General features: G+C 54.5%; 2 non-coding genes across 2 annotated transcripts; one reads left to right on the top strand and one right to left on the bottom strand.

Moving 5' to 3' along the window:
• Nucleotides 1-1,933: 1,933 nt before the first annotated feature.
• TRNAD-GUC lies at nucleotides 1,934-2,005 on the bottom strand. The gene has a single exon. It is a non-coding gene; the product is annotated as a tRNA-Asp (tRNA).
• A 4,397-nt stretch (nucleotides 2,006-6,402) lies between these two features.
• TRNAR-UCG lies at nucleotides 6,403-6,475 on the top strand. Its single transcript has one exon. It is a non-coding gene; the product is annotated as a tRNA-Arg (tRNA).
• The last annotated feature ends 7,731 nt before the right edge of the window (nucleotides 6,476-14,206 follow it).

Below are 14,206 nucleotides of genomic sequence, written 5' to 3'. Positions count from 1 at the left end.
TTCGTTGAGAATTCCCCTGCTTCTGCCTTAAAGGCAGCTAGGTGAACAGGGTTAAAAGGAACATGAGAGTACACTGGCACAATCTGGGCTGCACGCTCCTGTGTTCCAGGACGGGCTACCACATTCTCAGTAATCAACGGATACAATCCCACCGAGGGGGCATTCCCTGGAACCTGTGGGGGTGTTGGAGCCGAAGGGGACACCGATTCTGCCATTACAACCGAGGGAGGGTTCTGGGGATTGGCAGCAGTTACTACCGAGTCTGTCGGAGTCAAATGGCACTTATATAAAATATCAGTCCTATTTCTTAACATCATAAACATATATGCATAGAGATGTTCATTCCATTTACCAGTTCGCTGACAAAACAAAAGTAATTGAAGGATCGTGTTGTAATTAAGTGATCCTTCTGGTGGCCACCTTTCCTGGTCCTCTAGCTCATATTGAGGCCAGTCAACTGTACAGAACCTTTTTAGTTTACTTCTAAGCATTGAATCTGATGAGAACACATCCCAGTGGGCTAGAATGCATTCTAGGGGTGTACACTGTGTTCTGCTGGCTATACTCTGTCCCTGTCCCATACTCTATGAATATGGAGAAACTGGGCATCCCCAGGTCCTAACAGGCAAAAAGTCCACACCACTGGACCGTTCCTACCTTATTCACAGGACCGGTTCCTCACAGTCGCCCGCAACTGCTTCTCCACTTATCTGTGCGTTGCACCGTTGTGCCCTCCGGGGTCGACCAAACCACGTCTCCGCCGAGGCCCCCGATGAAGTCACCGGTGCGCGCTGGGCGTCGGTCGTTGTCGCAATCCGTCGGCCACCAGGAGGGATCCGGGCAAGGCTAAATTTTGCCTCGAGCCCACCCAGGGATGCCAAAACTGTTGCCGGCACAAAGGCCTGAGGCGACAGCAACAGTGGTTCGTTGCCCGGTGTGCTTCGCTCCAATAAACACACCAAGGTGGAGAAGAAAAACAAAGTTTATTTGAGATCTCAAAGCAGGCACTAGGAGAAACAGTATCTCAAATCCAGTGCAACAAAACCAAGCAATTTTCCCTTTTTATATGTCAAGCTGTTTGTAAAAGCCTTTGCTTCATTCCCCCCTACCCCTCCCTTGTTAACTGCAGCTACATTCGGAATTACATTATAGCTTGTTAGAAAAGTTCTCATCCGCATGTTTATCTGTTGGCCTTGTCAGCTCAGGCACATGAAGACTTCTCCCGCTTTCCTCCCCGTCTTATCACTACTTTTGCTAGTTTAAGCAGGACCGCAGCTGTCTGCTAGAAAAGCTGACTCTCACATATTCTGCTTTTAGGCTGTTAGTATGTAGGCTGGTTAAAGTTCACAAGATGGAGTTACTGTGGCTCACTTAGACCCAGAGCAGGGGGGCTTCATCGACAATCGTGGTCTTCCACCCCCCACCCCGAGTTACCTGGTAGCTACGTCCAGTGACACCAACAACGGTGCAGAGTACTAACCACTATACGATCACGGCCAGGCGCTGGGAGCGCAGGCAGCAACCCAGCGGAAAAGACGCAGGTTTTCCGGCGGCCACAGGTCTTTCTCAAGTCTCCCCATTACAGTCACAGGTCAAATGCTGAGCAAAGGAAAAAAGACAGGAAGCCAATCCCATGCCTGTCCCTTTTTCTGTCTTCCTCCACCCCTGGACCAGGTCCCTCCCCGTTTGTCTGGGCCATTGTCCTCATGCCCCTGGCCAGCCTATTTCCCTTTGCCGCTCTGAAACGTGCCCCCACGTGCAGGCCTCGGGGGAGGCTTTGGCTAGGGCGAGCGTGTCCTTGCGAGGTAATTGTCTCTCTGGAGGTGAAAGTCATCAGTGCGGGGTGCGAAGGGAAGTGGCCGTCGAAGGAGAACGCAAGGCATGTGGTGGGCAGGCCAGGGATTTCTTTGTCCCCCCTTCAAAAGGGGTCACCCTCCCCGTCGGGGAATCGAACCCCGGTCTCCCGCGTGACAGGCAGGGATACTCACCACTATACTAACGAGGAAAGGGGCATGCTGAGTAGCACCAGCTCCCACAGACCAGCTATGGTCAGCATACACCCACACCGTTGCATGGGCCCCAGCAGGCAACAACACCCCTGGCCCTCTTCTGCTTCCCAAAGGCTTTGGCCACAGCAACAGCCCTGGGAAAAGCCCTGGCCCTCCTCACCTGCCCTTGCCCAGCACGACGCCTTTTCGGGCCTACACAGCTCCTCACACAACACCCGCCTGGGACCTTGCCCTCACCTACCAGCTCAGCAGCACCTTTTTTCCTCTCAAAACCTCCTCTTGCCACCCTCCCCCTTCCACACTTCACACTCACCTCATCACAAACTCACCCACGGCCCCTTTGGCTTCTCAAGCGCCTCTGGAGGGACGCAGCTTCCCAGGCACGCAGATCCTTCCCTTCAACGCGCACTGGACGGACATTCGAAACACAGCCCTTTCCAGGAGGGAATGCGCTGCTTTTGGACCCTGGCGCCCAGCAAGAAGTCCTGGGACTCTTTTTCTGACCGATGGACCCCACTGACTTGCCTTTACCAAGCAGAAACTAAGGACCGGCTGATGGCTCTCTTTGCAAACGGACGCCATCAGACTGAGCCACGAGGCGTGCTGCAGGATAGCCCCTCCCCACCAAAAATTAATGCCATGACCCGGATTCGAACCGAGGTTGCTGCGGCCACGGCGCAGAGTCCTAACCACTATACGATCATGGCCAGGCGCTGGGGGCGCAGGCAGCGGCCAGGTGCTGGGGGCGCAGGCAGCAACCCAGCGGAAAATGCTCAACTCTGCGCTCTCGGGGCGGCCACCTACCTCGCCGGCGGCCACAGGTCTTTCTCGTCTCCCCATTACAGTCACAGGTCAAATGCTGAGCAAAGGAAAAAAGACAGGAAGCCAATCCCATGCCTGTCCCTTTTTCTGTCTGCCTCCACCCCTGGACCAAGTCCCTCCCCGTTTGTCTGGGCCATTGTCCTCATGACCCTGGCCAGCCTATTTCCCTTTGCCGCTCTGAAACGTGCCCCCACGTGCAGGCCCCGGGGGAGGCTTTGGCTAGGGCGAGCGTGTCCTTGCGAGGTAATTGTCTCTCTGGAGGTGAAAGTCATCAGTTCGGGGTGCGAAGGGAAGTGGCCGTAGAAGGAGAATGGAAGGCATGTGGTGGGCAGGCCAGGGATTTCTTTGTCCCCCCTTCAAAAGGGGTCAGCCTCCCCGTCGGGGAAATCGAACCCCGATCTCCCACGTGACAGGCGGGGATACGCACCACTATACTAACGAGGAAAGGGGCACGGTGAGGGGTCCCAGCTCCCACAGACCAGCTATGGTCAGCGTACACCTACACCGTCGCATGGGCCCCAGCAGGCAACAACACCCCTGGCCCTCTTCTGCTTCCCAAAGGCTTTGGCCGCAGCAACAGCCCTGGGAAAAGCCCTGGCCCTCCTCACCTGCCCTTGCCCAGCACGACGCCTTTCCGTGCCTACACAGCTCCTCACACAACACCCGCCTGGGACCTTGCCCTCCCCTACCAGCTCAGCAGCACCTTTTTTCCTCTCAAAACCTCCTCTTGCCACCCTCCCCCTTCCACACTTCACACTCACCTCATCACAAACTCACCCACGGCCCCTTTGGCTTCCCAAGCACCTCTGGAGGGACGCAGCTTCCCAGGCATGCAGATCCGGCTGATGGCTCCCAAGTGTGCAAGTCCGTCCCCGCAGAGCTGCCCCATAGGGTGTCATTGAAGAAACTGTGGAAAACGGGATGGGGGTGGGGGGGTAATAGGCTCCTATATAAGAAAAAGTCCAGCCAAACTGGCCTGTCCCTTTAAAAATTGGACATCTGGTCACCCTGGAGCAGCCCCGCCCTCCTGCTCCCCGGTTGGTGCGTTTGTAACCCGAGGGCTGAAGCCGACGCGAGAAAGGGAAGTGAGTGAGCTCGGAGCTCTCCGGCGCCACCTGCTGGGAACAGACGAAATGACTGAGCGACGTCCTGGCTAATTTAAATATCACCTGGTTTTCTATCGGGTGGCTCCACTGGAGAGCTGGGGAGTGGCCTGAGTGTGGCAGCACCTTATTTGCATATTAAAAGTGGCAGTTTGAGACCATTGGGGTAAAATATGAGTAAGTTTTGGGGTTGGGCCCCACATGTTTAGTGCAGGCTGTGGGGAGCCGGGCTGAGCAGAGCCTGCCCCGATGGGTGTGTGATGTCACCCTGAGCTTGGAGCATGTGGCCAGACATGGGGAAGGGGCTGGGGGTGAGGGCAGGTAGGTTTGTTTTTCTATTTTTGGTAGAATTCTTCTTATGTAAATTGAGAGTTGGCTTGGGGGAGGGAAATTGCGACTTCTGCTTTGGGGGTTGTTGGGGGGAGTGACACAAGCGTCTGTGGTGGTGGCTGCTGCAGTGGGGCATAGGACAGGTGAGGTCGGGGCTGTCTGGGTGCTTCAGATCAGGGGCGGTTCCTGGTTGGCTGGTGCCTTGGCCTGCCTAGTCTTTTCTGATAGCTGATCTCCCATTGGCCCTTGCGCGGAGCGTGTCTCTGAAAGCTGGTCTCCCATTGGGCCCTCCCCAATTGATGTTTCTGACAGGCTCAGCTCCCATTGGTGACATTGTCTGATAGCGATGCGGGGAGGAGCCGCCAGGGACTTGTGCGCTCAGCGCCGCCCGCGAGAAGCGGCGCGCGGGGCCGGGTCCCGCTGCCGGGCGGAGGAACCGAGACCACAGCAGCGGCGCCGCCTCCCGCCTGGCGAGAAGCCGCAGCACCGGGGGGGTCACAGGGCGCGAGGGGCTTCCGCGCGCGGCTGTTTTCTGCCGGTCGCGGGGTGACGGGTCCTGCCCGGGGCGGCCGGGGGGTCCCGATGGCAGCTGGGGGCTCTGGCGTCCGCCCGTGGCGGCTGGGAGCTGCGGGGCCACCTGCAATGGCCGGGGGCTGCGGCTTCTCCTCACCCCCCCGCCCCGGTGACTGGGAGCTCCCGGCTCTGCCTGCGGTGTCTGAGCGCTGGGGGCTCCTCTCCTGCCTGGGGCGGCTGGGAGCTCCAGGGGCTTCGGCGTTGCAGGGTCTGTTAGCAATGACGTGGGGCTGCAGGGTCCTCACCCATCAAGGCCTGTTGGGAAACCCTGGGTCCATCCACAGCGGCTGGGAGCTCTGGGGTCCACTCGTAGGAGCTGCAGGGTCCATAGGCAGTGGGGTGGGGCTGTGGGGGCTCCCCGGCCACCCATGGCTGCTGGGAGCTCCAGGGTCTGCCTGTGGGAGCTGTGGGGAGATGAGGGGTTTGGGGTGGAGGAGGGGGCTCCAGGCTGCAGGGTGGGGCCGAGGGATTCAGAGTGCAGGAGGGGGCTGTGGGTTGAGGCAGGGGGTCGGGGTCCAGGATGGGGTGATGGCTCTGGGGTGGGGGCAGGGATGATGGGTTCCAGGTGTGGGAGGAAGCTCTGGGCTGGGGCACGGGGGTGAGGGCTCTGGGGTGCAAGAGGGGGCTCTGGGTTTCGGGGGGTTCAGGGCTGGGGCAGGGGGTTGGGGTGCAGACTTACCTCGGGCGGCTCCTGGTCAGCGGCGCAGCAGGGGGGACCTACTGGCCACTTCCAGGGCACAGTGCGGTGCCCTAGGACATGTAGGGACCAGCCTGCCTGAGCCCCGCAGCATGGCTGACCGGACTTATAGCCCCGTCACCCCACTGGGAGCTCCAGGGTCCCCCTGTCACATGTGGTGGCTGGGAGCTCTGGGATCCACCCACAGCAGCTGGGAGCTGTGGGGTCCATCCGTGGTGGCATGGGCCTGTGGGAGCCCCTTCCGCCACTGGTGGCTGATAGCTGTGAGGCCCCCACCGGCCGACAGCTCCAGTCTTGCTGCCCCAGGGCTGAGGTGGAAAATGTCACTGAGATCTCTGAAAGTCACAAATTCTGTGACCCCCCCTTTATATAATCTTAGCCTTAATCATTGTTGACTGTCTCTCTCAATCTAGTGGTCTGCTCTAGCGCGGATGGGACAGGGAAGACAGACGCTCACCCCCCAGCACAGGTTTGGGCAGAAATGGCTCTTGGGCTATTTGCTGTGCATGCAGAGGACTTGTCCAGGCCAGTGGAGCAGCTCTGCCAGATGAGGAGCTGGAAGAAGGAGACCTGAGCAGCCTGGACAGCCCACTTTTTCTCCACAGTCACTGCCTGTCAGCAGGATTCCTCCTTCTCCTCAGTGAGACCAAATCTAAGCACCTAGATAGCTGGTCCGTCCGCTGCACCCCAATCCCTCATGCCTGAGCCTCCCTGCCAAGTCCTGTACCTGGCTCCAGAGAATTGTCTCACATCTCGCTGGGAACTCGACTTCTTGTGCCCAGACAGTCTCGGCCCCCCTCAGTAGAGGATGTGAGAAACACAGTGTCGGCCTTTTCCAAATAAGTGCTTGGAAAGCTTTTGTTCTTGTGACCACGTGGCCTAATGGATAAGGCGTCTGACTTCGGATCAGGCGATTGAGGGTTCGAGTCCCTTCGTGGTTGTGCTTGTGCAGTTTTACCTTTGTGCTGAACGTCCTGCTCCCTTCAGGGCTGGAACCTCTTCTTGGCTGCTCAGGCCAATGCTCTGGCTTCAGCTAGAGCCCCGGGAAGGAGTTGGGGGGTGGGTGTCACAAAGGCTGGGGCATGAGCCCCAGGTGCTTCCAGTCTCACCTTTGCCGTTCCTGACTTGCCAAAGAAAATGGGTGGCTGCCCGGGCAAGAGTGTGGAGCAGTTTCCCTCTTCCAAGTGTGCGCCTGTCCCTGTGCTTGAGGTGGGTTGCTACATAGCACCTTGGGAGCCTGGGTGTTTCTCTGCTTCTCGCCCGCTGGGGAAAAGCCTCTTGGGGTAAAATCTCCTGCCCCACTGCCAAAGTGAGCACCGTGAGTGGGAATGGTAAGAGGCCCCACCAGGGGGGCTGGCCCTGCTTTCCTACCATCTTCTCATGTTGGCCACAGAGCATCAGCAGCTGGCTGTGGGTGGTTTTCAGACCAATACTCAAACCACTGAGCTCTCCCTTCCTCACAGGCCCAGCTTGTGTAAGGGGACTGTTGGCCCTTTACTAAAACTGAGTGGGGTTTTTTGGTTGGCTAGTTCCCAGTCCCAATAGAAGGGGGAAGGGTCAATGGGAAATCAGGACCCTGAGACTGACAGGCCCCTGGGGCAATGGTCACCAACTGGTAGGGAACAAGTGAGAATTTGTTAATGAGTAAAATTCCTGGTGAAAATTGGCAAAGCTGTGGAGAGTTTGAAAAGTTCCAGTGAATTTACACATGAAGATACAAACAGAGAGACAACTAGAGAGAAAGAGAACATCACAGACTGCACAGGCCCACACAGACATAAACAAAAACCAAACCCACCCAGCACACAGAGCCATAGACACATAAGGGAAAGCCACACAAAACATAGAACAAATCCACACCAAAAAATACAGCAAAAGCCCACAACAAGAAAGCACAAAAAACACATACCAAAAGAATACTTAGCAAAAAACAATCTGCATGCAAAAGTCACACACACACACACACACACACACAAAACTATATGGCATCCACAAAAATCACACAGGACCCACATGCACATCAACACGACGGACAACAAAAACCCAACATACAGAAAGCCAGGCAGGGTTTGAGTCTCACAGCGAAGAGGGTGAGCACACAGCTGGTTTGGGGAGCAAAGACTGAGGGGGAGTCAGGGGCAGTGCTCTAGGCTCTGCCTGACCCCTCCTGACACAGGCGGCTGGTGGAGAGCAGAGCCTGGTAGATCTGTGGACTCTGCCCTGCTCTCTGTAAAGCAAGGGGACCTCGGTGTCTTCTGAGCTGCAATTGTATTTTCTGCAGGGCAAAATGATTGGCAGAAGCCATTTGCTTAAAGGAAAGTAGTGCTCTAGGTGAGGTTTGAACTCACAACCTCAGCATGACTTGACTCAGCACTGCTCTGGAAGTACTAGGCACTAACCCATTGCACTATTGGTCTCTGTTTTCAGGAGCTTGTCTCCATGTTTCATGGATGGATTAGTGGAGTGGGGGGGGTTGCATTAGCTAAAACAAATCCATATTAAAGGCTGCAGGATGGCAGCAGCAGAGGTGGGGAGCCTCCTTCCATGTGATAGAGCTGGTTCCCCCTTCCGTTGCTCAGGGGAAGGTTGGTGCTTTGAGCCCACCCGGTGCTGGAATGTCCCATGGGTGAGATTAACGGGACTCTTGGGAAGGGAAGGGAAGTATTTTCTATCCCTGCCTAGCTCCATTGGTCTCCTGTGGCCCTTTCGGCTCTCTGCTCCCCTGTTGGGGAGATGCAGAGACAAGCCCCCATCTGGGTGAGGCACCGAGAGGCTGTGTCCCATGGCGTGTGTGGGGGAGAGGGGTAGGGGTGGGGTGGGGTGGGGTGGGGTGGGGTGGGGTGGGGTGGGGCTCAAGGGGAGAAGGTTCTGTGTGACAGTGCGTGGGGGGGAGGGTGTGTTCCTTAGGATTGAAATGATGGAAAACACAGGGGTAGTGACAGTGGAGCCCCGTGTCAGAGTGTTATGACCCTGTGTGGTGCTGCCATTCACCTTCCCCTCCTATGGTCTCAGCTTTCATTGAATCCAGCATTTTTTCACCTGTCCTCACCACAGAGGTGTCCCACAAGCCTCAGCTACCGAGTGCCCCTCTTAGAGACGCTGAGGACTGGAACTGATTTCAGCTGCTGGACAGCTCTGCTAGGTCTTTATTCATTTGCACAGGAAAATGCTGAGAGTTTAAATTCATTTCAAGCCCCCTGCCCCCATTCAGCGAACTCCTGAACATACTGGAGATGGGTCTGGAAATCAATTTTCATTTGAAAAAGTTTTTAAAGGGAATCACTTGTATTGGAACTACAAACCTATTATCCTAGAAGGAAACATTCACCCACTGACCTACCCTCACAACAGAGACTGTCATGTATAGCCCAGAGCAGGACCAGTTTTTAATGTGGGGGTTAGTACACTTTATCTCTATACAAACACCACAGCTTACAAACTCCCCACCCCCGCTCTGTGTCACCAGAGCACAACAACAACTCTCCTTGGGGCACACACAGCTCCCCAGCTCCCTGCCCGTCAGTCTCTCCAGCATTGCTCCAATCCCTTAAAGCAGGGTCTCAACCTCCATTTACCTTAGGGCCAGTGCCAGTCCTCCAGTCCTCCCAGTGGGCCAATAATGTCACTCATACTGCCCAGACCCCGCCCCCCAAAACTCCACCCCCCACCTGCCTAAGGCTCTGGGAAGGAGTTTGGGTGGGGGGAGGAGGTCTAGGGTGCAGGCCCTGGGCAGGGGATTGGGGTGCAGGAGGGGTGCAGGGTCTGGGGGGAGTTTGGGTGCAGAAGGGGTGAGAGGCTGGTCTCTGGGAGGGAGTTTGGGTGGGGGAGGGGTTCTGGGGTGCAGGCTCTGGGATGGAGTTTGCAGCACCGTAACATGGGTGAGGTGAGTGAAGCACTTGCCTCGGGCACAAAGATTCCTTGTTCTGGCTCTGGGAGTTTGGGTGCTGGCTGCAGGCTCTGGGCTGGGGCAGGGGGTGGGGGAAGAGGAGGAGGGGTGGGGATGCAGGCTCTGGGAGGGAGTCAGGAGTGTGGCGCTTACCTGGGGCTCCAAGGTGGGGTGGGCTGGGGAGCCTCCGCGTGCTGCTGCCCGCAGGCATCACCCCCGCAGTGTCCCATTGGCTGCAGGGGCTTGGGGTGGGGGCAGCGCGCGGAGGCACAGACCCGCCCTGCCCTGCCATGGAGAGCGGCCGGCAGCCACTGGAGCAAGCAGGCAGATGCTGCTCAGCTCCGCTGCACTGATATGGCCCCTGGGGGGGGGCGGCACCTGGGGGCGGCAGGTGGGGCCAAGGGAGTTACCCGGTCCCAAAACTGCTGGAGCCCCACGGGCGAGACCTGGGAACCAGGACTGCCAGCCAGACAATCACCTTTAAGAGGAGGCGTCCCTCTCCCTGTCAAAAACTGATCTTCCTCCTTCAGTTCAGTGACAGCCTGAATTGTTCCTTATCCCGGCAGAGCCAGAGGACTGAAACAGCAACATCAAACCCCTGTGTAGCTCGCAGGAATGGACATAAACACTCCCTGGTATCTGAGGAGATGTTCAGCTTTGCCCTTGGTCAACTAAAAGGCTAAAGGGAAAGGAGGTGGTGCCAGATATAAAGAGTGAAACACGACACATCATAGTTATGCCCATGGTGGCTGCAAAATCTTTTGATGTACTTCTTCTTATCAGCAGTGTATTGTTTTCTCTGGAGCCTAGGCCTTGACCAAGAAATTTGTACTTTGCTAAATTAATCTACCGCCTCTGGTGAAGGCAGTGGACTTGACACCCACTGGGGTGTCCCTACACAGGTACAAGTACCAACAACAATGGCTGCCTTTTAGCCATAGATTTTAATCATGGCAATACATTGATACAAATTCCTGTTAAATAATTTCTCAACCAGAGTCCTTCATTCACATTCCTTAGGGCGCTGGGCCACCATGTGAACGTTTCATTTCCCTCCTCAGTTTCACAGAGAGAGACAATTTCCTTTGCACCGATCCATGAACAGTAAAACCTCCCTGTGTCTCTGGTCTGTGCCAGGGCGTTCGATTCCAGTGTACCCTTCTCTCCTGCAATGGCGACGGTCAGACAGAGGGGACGTGGCACCTCCATCCCTGCCAGGGAGATATTGGCTCAGCTCTATCTTTCTGCTGCTGTTGTTAGTCCATGAAACATCAAGGGTGGAATGCAAGGCTGAGTTCATGCACCAGCCCCCTGAAAAAATTTCAGTGCTCCAGAGGAATCCTGCCGTCTGCTATTGGAATGATGTGCTGGTGATTTGACTAGGAAAGGGACTGTCTGAATTGTCAGAGTGGGGAATGAACAACAATCTACAGCAATGTCGTTCACACAAACACACTCTCATCCTGCTCCAGCCGGAAGGGAAATGGGCAGGAATTCTCGCTGTTCAGCCAAGGACACACTTACACTGATGTGCAGTCATGAGTGTGCTGGGGAAGCTGGTCTGAGCAATTTGAAGTGACAATTCAGTGAGAACAGAATCATCATGTAGTGAAACAACTGTGTATTAAGTAGTTGTGGCCAAGTGGTTAAGGCAACAGACTAGAAATCCATTGGGGTCTCCCCATGCAGGTTCAAATCCTGCCAGCTACGCAAGCACTGCCCTGTTGTTATTATTACTGTAGTCTTAGTGCCTGAGCATCCACAGTGCAAACTGGAGCCACATCTACTTTCACTCTGTCTACACTTAAAATGCTGCTGTGGCACTACTATAGCACTTTGGAGTGGACAGTGACTGGAGGGTTTTTCTCATCCCTGTAATAGCTACATGGACAGAACAATTCTTCCTTTACTTTAGCACTATCTAACCAGGGTTTAGGTCACCTTAACTCTATGGGTTGGGGGGGCGGTTCACACCCTGAGAGACGTCACTCTGCCAGTTCAGTGCCCAGCGTACACCAGCCCTTAGATCCCTCTTGGTATTTCAATGCAGGCACTGACCTGTGAGAGGAAAACATCAGCTCACAAACACAGAGACTGAATTCCCCACATTCAATCTCTCTGCACTTTCCAGAAAATCACAAAATTCAATTCATTCTTGCTAGGCCAGAGAAAAAATAAGTGACACCAAGTTTTTGGCTTGGTTAAATAAAATTAAGTGTTTAATTAATATAGTAAAAATCTGCACTGATTCCTCTAACTAACACCACAGTGTGAAATAGGAACAGAGACAAAGCTTGTCAGTGACGACTAATTTCACAAATGATCTTCCCATTATTAATTTCCACGCCGCCCCCATTTGAGGTCTGGGCATCTCCAGTGTCACTGCTCTGCGTTCTCCTTCCCCTTAGAATTGTTCTCGGACATTCCCAAATTTGGAAAATTGTGCAGGTCAGAATGTGAATAGTGACCCCGTCTCCTTCCTGCACCTGCTCTACATTGCTCCACAGCAGCTTCTCCACCTGCAGAATCACCCCAGCACGGCAGTGCAGCCGCCCAGGCTTCAGCAGGGGCCCCTGGCAAGGACAGTGGGTGCAGCTAACAGCCCAGTGTGCCTGGCCCTGAGGCAGCTGTAAAAAAGCAACCCCCCCCGCAGAAGTACAGAGACTGAATTCCTTAACTTTAACTTCATGACCCCCTGTAGAAAGCCACACGTCAGTTGTATTTTCACAGGGAGATGCAAAAATCAAGTGACCAATTTTTAAGTTGAATAAATAAAGTTGAGGAGATAGTTATTAACCTCACAAAAATACACTAAAGATCCCTCAACATAACACCTGAAGGTGAAATATGAACAGAGACAAACCTTGTCAGCAAAGGCTCATTTCCCAAACAATCTTCAAAATGTTACTAATTCCCACCCCTCCTCCGCAGGAGCTCTGTGCAGTGTAACTGTTCTGCAGGCAGCTTCCCATTAAATGCTGTTGTGGGATATTCCCAGACCTGGAAATGTACCAACGACAGAATTTGAAGAGCAAACCTGGCTCCCCGCAGCAGGCGGGATTTGAGTGTTTTGTCCCTGTCACTTAGTCTTTGTCAATAGTACAGACGCCATAGGCAGGACTCCAGGCTCTGCTTGAGGGATCCTGGCACAGGGGCTGGGGGGGAGAAAGGATGGTAGATTCTGACCTGTGCTCTGGAGAGGAGGTAATAAGTGAAGGGGGCATTTTTAACTCCTCCCCTCCTCAGTGTCCCTGGGCTGGAATTCTACCTTCTGCAGAGCCAAATGAGGGGGTGATGCCACTTGGCTAATGAAAACCAGTACTCCCGATGAGGCTTGAACTCACAACCTCAGCATAGCTCCTCTCAGCACTGCCCTATAAGTACTGTGTGCTAACCAATTGCTCCACTGGAGCACCTGCTAATTTCTTTTCTCCCAGTTCCCTAGGCTGATAAAGGCGAGGAGTGACCTCAAAACAGTCTCTGTGGAGCTTGAGAGCAGGTAGCGACAAGTGTTGTACTCGGTGGGGTGGATCCTTCTTAAGGGTTCCAGGCCCCATTTGACCCTTTTGTTCTTCCCTGTATAATAACAGAGCTGGTTAAGACTCAATGGAGAGTCTTGCTGCAGACCAACAGATCTCAAATCACTGATAACCAGCTCTAAGCGTTCGTCCTGCTTTGGGACAGTGTCTCTCATGCAACAAACTGCCCAGTCTGCGCTAGCAGTGAGGCTCCCTCACTAACAGCTGAAATCAGGAAGAGCTGTGTGAAGTGCAGGGCCCCAGGGGTGCCTGAACAGGGGGGAACAACACCCCAGGACTTTTAAAAATGGGAGGGCTCTGCCTTGCCACTTTGTAATGACCGTAAGGGCAGGAGGAAGGGGCAGCATAGGAGTCTATGTAGCTCTGATTTTTGTCTTCTGACAGTAGCCAATACCAGGTGCCCTAAAAGCCACTCCCCAACACACCACTGGGAGTTGAACCCAGGATCTTCTGTTTACAAAACAAGTGTTTTAACCAGCTAAGCCATGGTGCCTGCTGTTACTTACAGTATCGTATCTGCACACACCTGACTCTGTGCCAGTCCCCACTGGGCCCTGACAAGTGTTGCTCGTGTTTGGATTCTGTAAAGCAGAGGAGCAGGTGAAGTTTTGCTCCCAAGGTGTGTGTGTGATTCTTTGGACAGGTCTACACTACAAAATTAGGTTGGTGTAATTACATTACTTGGGCTGGCAATGCAGTTCTATCAACCTAATCCCGGTGTAGATAGCGGCTCAGCTATCAGAACTTTCCCTTGGAGCAGGGGGATACTGAAAGGGGAGGGGCCCAGCCTCTGTAGCAGGAATGCAGGGCAGGCGAGTTCACAGCGGGCATGGTGGGATACTGGTGGAGACCAGTCATGGTGATATAATGACCAGCAGCATTTACACTGACAATTTATCGCTTGAAGTTTGCTGCAAAAAGCTCTAGGCCTCTCGTCGAGGTGTTTTTATTTTGTCACCAAAACAGAGCAGTTTTGTCGCCAGACGTGGCATTGCAGTGTGTGCACCAGCCACAAGCTGCCGAACGAGGGTGCGTTGTCTGTTTTTCACACACCTGAGCAATATAATTCTGCTGAAAGAATTAGTGTAGACCTGGCCAAAGATTCACACACACACACACACAGCTTGCAAGGAAAACGTCACCTGCTCCTCTGCTTTGCAGTATCCAAACACATGCAAAGCGTGTCAGGCCCCAGTGGGGCTGGCAGGGAGTCAGCTGTGGGCAGACACTGTGTCTTAGTTATAAGC

The sequence above is a fragment of the Mauremys mutica genome, unplaced genomic scaffold (genome assembly GCF_020497125.1).
Source record: "Mauremys mutica isolate MM-2020 ecotype Southern unplaced genomic scaffold, ASM2049712v1 Super-Scaffold_100214, whole genome shotgun sequence".
In the NCBI taxonomy this organism is placed as follows: domain Eukaryota; kingdom Metazoa; phylum Chordata; order Testudines; family Geoemydidae; genus Mauremys; species Mauremys mutica.
Note: the sequence above shows the minus strand (reverse complement) of the source record. Positions and strands in the feature narration are given on the sequence as shown.